The sequence below is a fragment of the Nannospalax galili genome, unplaced genomic scaffold (assembly GCF_000622305.1).
Source record: "Nannospalax galili isolate Female #2095 unplaced genomic scaffold, S.galili_v1.0 scaffold7, whole genome shotgun sequence".
NCBI lineage: Eukaryota > Metazoa > Chordata > Mammalia > Rodentia > Spalacidae > Nannospalax > Nannospalax galili.
The window spans coordinates 9805067-9815110 of record NW_008359081.1 but is presented as its reverse complement, the minus strand read 5'-3'; the positions used below and the strand labels follow the sequence as shown (position 1 = coordinate 9815110).

The window sequence follows — 10044 nt, the reverse complement described above, 5'->3', positions numbered from 1 at the left end:
TATTGCAGCTATTGTGAATGGGAGTGTTTCCATGTGCTTTTTCTCTGATTGGTTGTTATTGGTATATTGAAAGGCTATAGACTTTTGTAGGTTAATTTTGTAACCGGCCACTTTACTGAATGTGTTAATAATTTCTAGGAGTTTGCGCATTCAATTTTTGGCATCCTTTAGATATAATATCCTATCATCTGCAAAAAGGGATAATTTGATCTCTTCTTTTCCAATTCTTACTCCTTTAATTTCCTGCTCTTGCCTTATTGCTCTTGCAAGAGTTTCAAGCACAATGTTAAAGAGAAGTGGGGATAGTGGAGATGCAACACAAAAAGTAAATGTAATAAAGGAAAATGTACATAAATTATACTTAAACAAAACTAAAACTTTTGTACTGTAAGCAATATCACAAAATCAAAAGAATCCACAAACTGAGAGAAAATATTTTCAAATGATATGTCTGATAAAGATTTTGGATAAAAAACATATATAAACTCTGATAACTCAGTCACTGAAAAGATAAATTAGCCAATCATAAAGAAACAATTTGAATATGAAGTTCTCCAAAGAAGATTTCTTAAGTAAATGAGAATATAGGTATCATTAGTCATTCAGAAAATATAAATGAAAAATGAGATCCTACTTCATAGCAATTAGAAAGACTAAAATGAAGAACTACTGACAAAATTATAGAAAAACTGGAATCCTCATACAGTAAGAATTTTGAATGATGAAAACATCCAGACATGGTGATGCACACCTGTTACCTCAGTACTTGGGAGAAAGAGGAAGGGGGATCATGGTAAGTTCAAGGTCAGCCTGGTCTACATAGCAGTTTCACGACAGCCAGGCCTACATAATGAGACCCTGTCTCAAGAAAGCAAACAAGCGTTCGCTTCGGCAGCATGTATAAGAGTGGAGCAATACAGAGAAAATTAGCATGCCCCCTGCTCAAGTATGACATGCAAGTTTGTGAAACGTTCCATATTTAAAAGAAAAATAAGCAGGGGCTGGAAAGATGGCTCAGCAGTTAAGAGTACTGACTGCTCTTGCAGAGTACCCAGGTTCAATTCCCAGCAACCACATGGCGGCTACGAACCATCCTTAACTCCAGTTCCAGGAGAATCCAAAACCCTCTTCTGACCTCCATAGCATTGCATGACACGGATGCACTCCCAAACATGCAGGCAATACACTCATACACATAAAATAAAAATAATAAATTAAATATTTTTTAAAAATAAAGCAAATAGACAAATGAATAAACGAATGAGTGAATGAATGAATGAATGAATGTATGAACAAATAGTGAAAATGTTAGAAAAAGTTAGGAGTTTGTAGTGCTAGTAAGTGCGGAGTTAACATGACATTAGTGATCTACTTTACATATATGCTCAAAAATAACAAAAATAATAAAAAATATGTACACACAAAACCTTTATACAGAAGTCCATGGGTGTATTAGTCATAGTAGCCTAAAGCATAGTTGTCAACAATAACTTGATAGGCTTTAACATATGTGACAGAATGCATGAATTTCAGTGGCAGATAATATGGTGAGTCCAAACAAGGGAGGGTGTCTAAATATGTTTAAGATGTAGTATATGAAATGCACCACAATTCAATAAAAATATATATTTAAAAATCAATGATGTATTGACATATGTTATAACACAGATAAACCTGAAAAAGTCTTATACTAGCTGATATAAACCAGCGAAAAAGAATTCATTGTCGCAGTCTGTTTATGTGACATGCTAGTAATGACTAGGGATAAAGAGAAAGAGAGAGAGAGAGAGAGAGAGAGAGGGATTTGATAGTGAAAAGTAGCTGCTAATGGGTATGGAGTTTTATACTGAACAAAAGAATATTCTAAAATTAGATCATGAGAATGGTTAACATCTATGAAATTATGTTGAAAAACCACTAACGTGTCCACTTGCAATAGGTAGATTTAATAGTATATGGATTATATATCAATGAAGCTGCTCTAAAAAGTATATCTATGCATCATAAAACTACAGATTTTTTTTCTTGTTTTTTAACAAGATGTGTAATCCCACCACATGGGATTTCTGCCAATCTTTCTGGAGTCATTTGTACCCAACCATTTCCACACCCTCTCATCCAGACTTCTCTTAGATGCCTGGGGTAGCTGGATGATTTGTTAATTACAAGACTGCTTAAGCCTTTTAATAAAGTCAGCAAATTAAAGCGAGAACCCAGATAAAGAGAATGCTTTCCAAAATGTCATAATGAAATTAAGGTAATGAAGCACTTGGAGGCCTCTCCTCCTTTCCTTTTGAATAGAACTTATTCCAAAGAAGCTGGAAGAGAAATGGGGCCTGAAAGTAAAGAAGGGGAAAAATAAATTGTATGCCATTAGTTTAATTATAAAAATTGATTACATGAAGCCATGTAAGACAGAAAATAATGGAACGCTAATGGGTTGGCTGATAACACATTTACTAGCCGACTCTCAGCTTGTAGTCATTGTTGAAAGGACAAAAAAGTAACAGCATTGGTATGTAAGTCCTCAATGCTGTTGAAAAGATTAATCATTTCCAGTAAGCTGGAAAATGAGGGCCATTTTCTTAAATAGTATCCCCTGTATAGAATGTTACCTTCTGAAACAGAATTGTTTGGTGATATCAAAGATTTAATAGATAAGTTAATGGTGAGAAGCTTTACATTCAAAATAGCTTCCTTACACATATTTTAACATTTCTATTATAAATCCCTTAAGGATTTTATAGGTCATTTTAATTCACACGAGAAAGACAGGAATTAACTTTCCTTTCCCAATAAGGATTTACAGAACATTAATTCATACTTCTAGCTAAATTGTTTAGTGATTTTAAAAACTAAAGTAAATATGTATTTTGTGCTCTCTGTGAACATCTTACTTTATCATACACAGTAATTTTCTAATCAAGCTATAGTCATCGAGAAAACAGTTTTGTATTCATCAAAAGTTCAATTACAACAGATATACTTATTTTCTTCAAATTTATTTATATGAAAACATATGTTTTCCAACTGGATTGAACCCCGAGAGTTCAGACACCTGCTGTTTTGTGATATTTCTTTCACTGACTTTGTCGCCTTGAAAAAGTCCCTTAATTTTCACAGCCTTTGTAATGCTAAGTGGACAACTGTGAGATGGCATGAGGGAAGAAATGTTGACAACAGCTAAAAGTAGATATGCAGGTAAGACAGACATATATGAGGCCCTTCTTATCAGAGGAGAAATTTGGGTTTATTTTTATGTAATCATAAAGGTTTTACACAGAAGAAGGTCCCATTCATGTCACAAAAAATCACTCAATCAGTTATATGTGGATGAAAAGGCCAGTCTGAATGTAGGAGGAAGACAACTAATAGTTATTGCAGAATGGGAATAAAAGATGAGGAGGACCTAATTAAGATAATGACAATGAAGCTGAAAATGTAAGGGAACATCATGGTGTATGTCTTTGAAAGTAGATATAGTCCTTGTCTGGTTGAGGGTCAGTTTAAAATCAGAAAGAGTAGAAAACTGAAGCTTGTGCGAACTTGGAAAACAATAATATTTAATGGACCGGCAAAAATTAATACTTGAATTATATAAGACAAGAGAGGACATCCAAACATAGAGCCAAGAAAGGGAAAAAAAACTTCACAGAGTGAGAGGAGCCAATAGTACCTGTCACTGCAAATAAAGTACAGAGGGCTGTAGTTCTCTCCATGGGTATTGGCCATGGATAACTGATCCAGTTGACTATTTTCTCCAAAATTCTTCAACAAAAACACACTCAAAATACTAGTGTCACACAAAATACGTGTGCACGGCCTGTTCATGAGTTTATAACTTCCGTTGAGTGGCACTTGGTACTTCAAGTTCGTTATGATGGCTCTGTTCTACATGTCATTCTCTTCCTCAAATGAGCAGGTTAACCCAAGGCGTATCTATCCTATGGTGATGTGAAAGTGTAGAAAGACAATCTCCCCTGAAAGCACGTTTCAAGCCTCTACTTGTGTTAGTTCTATTAACTTTTCATTAGGATTATTCAGAGAAATTTACATGATCAAGCTCAGTGTAAGGCAGAGTATTTAACTCAGCCTTTTGTAGGATGAACTTCAAAGTTACAGAGGACAAAGGTAAAGAACTTAGGGCAGGAGAAGTGGTATATCTCTGCAGGTAAAGGTGCTTCCTGCCAAGCCTGATGACCTAAGTTCAATCCCCAAGCCCAACAAGGTGAAAGGAAAGAATTAACTCCTGCATGTTGTCCTCTGACCTCTACATGCACTCACACACACACACACACACACACACACACACACACACACACATACACACACATAAATAAATAAATAAATAAATAAGTGTAATTTTAAAAAGAATTTGGGGGCCTAGAGATACAGCTCAGCTCTTAAGTACACTTGCTCTTCTTCCAGAGGACCCAGGTTCAATTCCCAGCATCAACAGTGGCTGACAACTGTATGTAACTCCAGTTCCATGGAATTTTATGCCCATTTTTTCACCTCTGGGGGCATTTCATGACATGGATGCACGTACATGCTTGCAGGCAAAACACTCTTACACATAATAAATAAAAATTAGAAAATATTAAAAAATAAAGAAAAATGAATTTAGGACAATAGTGCAATTTGGTGTAGTGACTTCTCTCAGAGCAGTTTGAGTGGAGTGGAGATGGCAGTAGTCTAATACTGATGAATTATAAGGTGACAGAATTAGAACTAAGCTGAGGCAACAAGTCAATATTTAAATTCTGAAAAGTGTAGCTGCAAAAAGAAAGGCAATAATCTAGTCTAGATTTCTGTTGTTGTTTAAAGATGAGCTACAAACTCTTATCTGAAAGCTGAAGAGAAGGATCCCGCAGAGCAGTAAGAAGTTGGAACACACAAAGAGAGAGGGAGTCCACAGAGGAGGAGCCCAGAATAGATGGGTACCCAGATGGTGAAATCAACTTCCAGCAACAGCAGAGTTGTCTCTTTCCCTGAGACTGAAAAGATGTAAAGTGTAATGTTTCGTGAAATTTATGCTTGATATATTAATTTATGCCTCTGGAACTGTAGGTAGGCTCATTACTGTGAGATTTCTTTCTGTTCATATCGTCATAATTTAGTCTGGAAACCAAACAGAGGAAGTTGAAAACTATACTGGTTCTATAGGTAATGAAGCCTCTGAAAACTGCAACAGGAGATAGGCAATTCCAAATTTAGCAACTTCAGAAAGATGTTATCACTTCAAATCAGGAAGAGTGAGAGTCACTAAAGCCCAGAAATCAGAGCCATCTGGTGCTCACTCCTGAAATGTGGTAGCTGCAGGGCAGATACCAGATACCGTGGACCAGAACCACTTAGGAGGGACGAATTCAACCTTTCTCCCACGTTTCTGTTTCATGTCAGTGTTTCTAATTGGCTGACCCAGAAAGAAGCCAACTCCCAAGAAATACTGGGAAATCCTGACCCCCTACAAAGGTCACTCCATCTAAAACACTATACAGAGTAAAGGCAGACAATAGAGCTAACAGGTCACAAGCCCTTGGTTGTGAGCTCACAAAACCAATGTTTCACATACATCCCTTAGTTCAAAATCACAAATGCAGTATCTAAGGAAGAGTGACAGATGATATCCAATAAACAGACTTTTAAAATATATTCATATATTGAGATCCTGTGTTCTAATTTTCCAAGCAATTTCATTTGATTTTACACCTTTCACAGCATAGAGTTAATAACCCCCTCCCATTTTTCTGACAACAAATCTGTGGTTCAGAAACTTAATCATTTCTCTACCAAACTATAAGACAATGGACACCCACCTTCCTGGGAAGATGGCTTTTTGTTAATCCTCACAACTTGTCATGAACATCCTTTGACACACTCATTAAACGTTTCAAAAAGCGAGTTCACCTGGAACAAGTATTTATTTCACTTGTAGGTGAATATCCCAAACCATATGTTATATGAAAACCTTCGTAATAACTTTATAATTTTAGTTATAGGTCTATGTCCTCATTTAAATCCTAAGGAAAAGGGGGATATTTACAGCTGTTATGTTTGAAGACAGTCTATAAAACAGCAAGCCACTGGCTTTCAAAAGGGTTTACACTGTGGTAAATATAGGTTGGGTTCATTAAAACAAGCTGTAGTAACAGTGGCATTTACTTAATTCTTTGCTTATGCAATGTACCTTTCTGTTGTACCTGATTTTTCATAATTTTTTCTTCCCTTTATTATTCTTCATAGTCTCCTATCAATCTAGGTATTAGAAATAATCCCATTTAACAAAGGAGAAAACTGAGGCACAGTTAAGCTAACTTCCCTTTTATCACGTAACTAAGTGAATAATCCAGGAGTCAAACCCAACAGGTTCATCCTATAGCTCACACGTTTGGCTAATTTTCTCCCACATAGAGACAATGTACATAAAGAGTTCATACAGATTTTTAAGAAGAGAGAAGACAAACATTAAAGTAGACCAAAATTATAGAACATTCTTGAGGGGTTTTGAGATATCACAAAAGGTAAAGGTACTTGCCATCAAGCCTGACGATCTGAGTTCAATCCAGGAACCCACATGGTGGTAGGAAAGAGCCTAGCTCTGCAAGCTGTCCTCTGACCTCCACTTAAGTACCACAGTGTGGATGCTTCCCCTATGCACAACTTATAAGCACAATTTGAAATGAATATTTTTTTTAAAATGTGCTTGAGGGACTGGAGAAATGACTTGGCAGTTAAAAGCACTGTCTTGCTCTTGCAGAGGACACAGGTTCCATTCCCAGCCACTACATGGCAGCAAAAAATCATCAGTAACTCCAGGTTCAGGGTATCTCATGGCCTCTTCTGACCTGTGGGCATTGCTCGAGATGGATGCACTTGCATACACGCAGGCAATACACTCAAACACATAAAATGAAAATAGCAAATAAAATATTTTAAGGTGCTTGAGGGCCTGGAGAGATGGCTCAGTAGTTCAGATTGTGTGCTGTTTTTCCACAAGGCCCAAATTCGATTCATACCGCCCACATCAGGTGGCTCACAACCACCTGTAATTTTAGCTTAAGGGGATCCAACATCCTCTTCTGGCCTTTGTGGGTACTGCACTCATTTGCAAAAATCCTCATACGGACACATATACTCATAATTAAAAAATAATAAAATGAAATATTCCAAAACAGGAGATTCTTGAAACTGTTTCAGGTTATTTCACAGTTCATGGCCATTTTTCTGCCTAAAATACTGTATACAAATACCAAGTGCATATTGTTGCGGCATCAAATTAGGTTTGACTATAAAATCTTTCTTTGCTAGACACACAATCTTTGCAGAGTTTAGCATTTTACATTGCTTATAGAAATTATACACATACACCCACAAAGTCATCTTTTTTGTAAGCTAGTGTTCACAACATTTTAAATTTCTTCACACACCACGGTCACCACACAAATAATTCCCTATAGGGTACATCATTGTAAATGGAACTCAGAAAGGAAAAAGGGTGTGTGTGAAGTCTACTGTGTTTTTAAATTTACACTTCTTCTGAGGTCTAGAATTATTCCAGTAGTAAATTTCACAGTAGCAGACAAAGTTGGTCAAGGTCATGATGGTTCCTAGTGTGACTGTCAATGGATAAAGCCCAAGGTGGTCAGCCTATTTACCTTATGAGGAAGGTAAACTCATCTGCTCTGTTGAACATCTTTTAGAAAGCTGCAGGTGAGAACGTTGTGTTTAACCATGTTTCTTAGTATTCTTAATGTTAGCCAAAGTTCATGGGAATTTTTTATTTTAACCCTACATACTCATAAAACCTGGATAGTATTTAGTAATTATTAGTGGTATGTCAAGATTGCCTTCAGTATAAAATGTTTAATTTTCATTGTGATTACAGTTTTAGGGGAGATTATATGGTATGTTCATTTTGGCCTTTCAAACATATTCAGAAGACTCTGGTTTGAAATCAAGCCTCAGGCCTGGATAGATGACTCAGCGGTTAAAAGCACAGGCTCTTCTTGCAGAGGAGCCAGGTTCAATTCCAAGCACCCATATGATAGCTAATAACCGTCCATAATTCCAGTTCTAGGGAATCTGATGCCCTCCTCTGACCTCTGCAGGCATTGCTCGACATGAGTGCATGTACAGAAATACAGGCAATACGCTCATACACATATAATAAAAATAATAAGATAGTTTTAACAAATCAAGCTTCACCCTCTCACCCTTTTACCACTGTCTTTGCAATGAAGTTTCTAATTCTAATATCCTTCAGAGAATTTAAGGAAACCTGGTATAGTTTTCAATTCATACTTCTAGGTGTATTTGATGATCTAAAGATTATATTTATGCCTATTCTGCACTTTGTAATTCCAACAGCTTCATTTTGATATAATTGGTATACCCAAATAGTACATATATAATGCCTACAATTTGATGATATTCATAAAGCCATGAAATGACTTAGAGAGAATATATTCTACTTATATATTTTTCAAATAGCAGACCAAGAGCAATAGGCAACTTCTAAGGTTATTTAACCTACTTAGGAAAAGTAAGCAATTTAAATTATTTATTCATTAAAAACAATTTTACAGTCTATATATCTAAGCCTAAACACATATGCTCTGATGTTGTCATCAAAATATTGGTTTAATAATTTCTTAATTAATAATAATAATTTTAAAGGAATTAACTTATGAAATAATAACCAGGATATTGATCTCAGTTGGAGGAATGATTTTGTGATCACAGAATTAATAGTTGATAGATAATAAGCTTTTTTTCAAAATGTAGATACCATCCTCTAGATAATAAGGTCTTTCATATCTTAGGATGCATTACTTTTACCACTTTAGGTTTAGGTTAAATGAAAAGAAATGGAAGTATAATTAAGTACCTTAGGAAATTTCTAGAAAAGTTAAGCATATAGGGGGTTATTTCACCTTAAAAAACTGTTGATTAGTGTGTGAATCAGAAAAGTTAAAAATAGGAGCCTGATAAAAAGAAGTATTGAAGGAAAGACAGATATTTCACAAGGACAGATTTTAATTTCTTTGCGGTACCAACAACCATGCTCTGTGTCAAAAAAGAATCTCTTCTCCCTCTTCTCTTCTCTCCTCTCCTCTCCTCTCCTCTCCTCTCCTCTCCTCTCCTCTTCTCTTCTCTCTCTCTGTCTTTCTCTCTCCCTTCCTCCCCCTCCCTCCTTTCTTCCATTTTCCTCCCCGTTCTTCCTTTCTCCCTCCCTTCCTCTCTTTCCCCTTCCCTCCCTGTTTCCATTCCTCCCTTCCTCTTTCCTTTTTCTCTCTCTACCACTTTCACAACAAAATCCAGTAATTGACTTTAGCTTCTTAGTAATCGTTCGGTAATCTGAAACTATTTTCTGTATACAAAAAAAAATGCTATTGTTTATTTGATTTCAGAACAGAGCTTTCTAGTTAAGTAAAACACACTAGATAGTCTACAAAGTATACATTTGTAAGGAACAGAGCCCAATCAAACACACTGAACTATACTAAAAGTACTAGTGTTTGATTTTTATTATACAAACACCCCACTAAAATAGAATAATAAATACTAAATAAAAAGTGTATCATTTCAGAAATTTCTATTATTGTTCTTTTGTCTGTTTTCTTCCAATACATTGTTGTATGTTTTTACAGAGTTAAAAGTTTGGGTAAAATAGTGTGTTCTGTTTTTAACACAAGAAAATCGTGGAAGATTATTTTTGATACTAGGGATTGAACCTGGGCCTCATACAATCGGTCTTCTAATGAGCTACATCCTCATCCCACTCATATTCTATTGAATCTGACCATTGTGCACATTTACTCTATTGGAATGTTGCCTTACATTTTATATCCCTTCAGTAAATAGTAAAATTATGTTTCTTCACAATTTGGGCCAAAAATTTTAATCTTATAATAATACATTCATCACTTGTGAATATTTTATTAATATAAAGAACCAGAAGTGGTATTATGGGCTCACTTGGTATCTATTGCCAAATTGACCTAATGGATTCTTTTTCCAGAAATATAATTAAAGAATTTT

The 10044-nt window shown here is 35.6% G+C and overlaps 1 protein-coding gene and 1 non-coding gene across 2 annotated transcripts in view; both read left to right on the top strand.

The window, feature by feature from the left end:
* Dmd (dystrophin) overlaps window positions 1-10044 on the top strand; it is a 2373110-nt gene that overhangs the window by 1782210 nt on the left and 580856 nt on the right. The window lies entirely within an intron of this gene.
* LOC115068350 lies at window positions 882-983 on the top strand. The gene has a single exon (XR_003847712.1). It is a non-coding gene; the product is annotated as a U6 spliceosomal RNA (small nuclear RNA).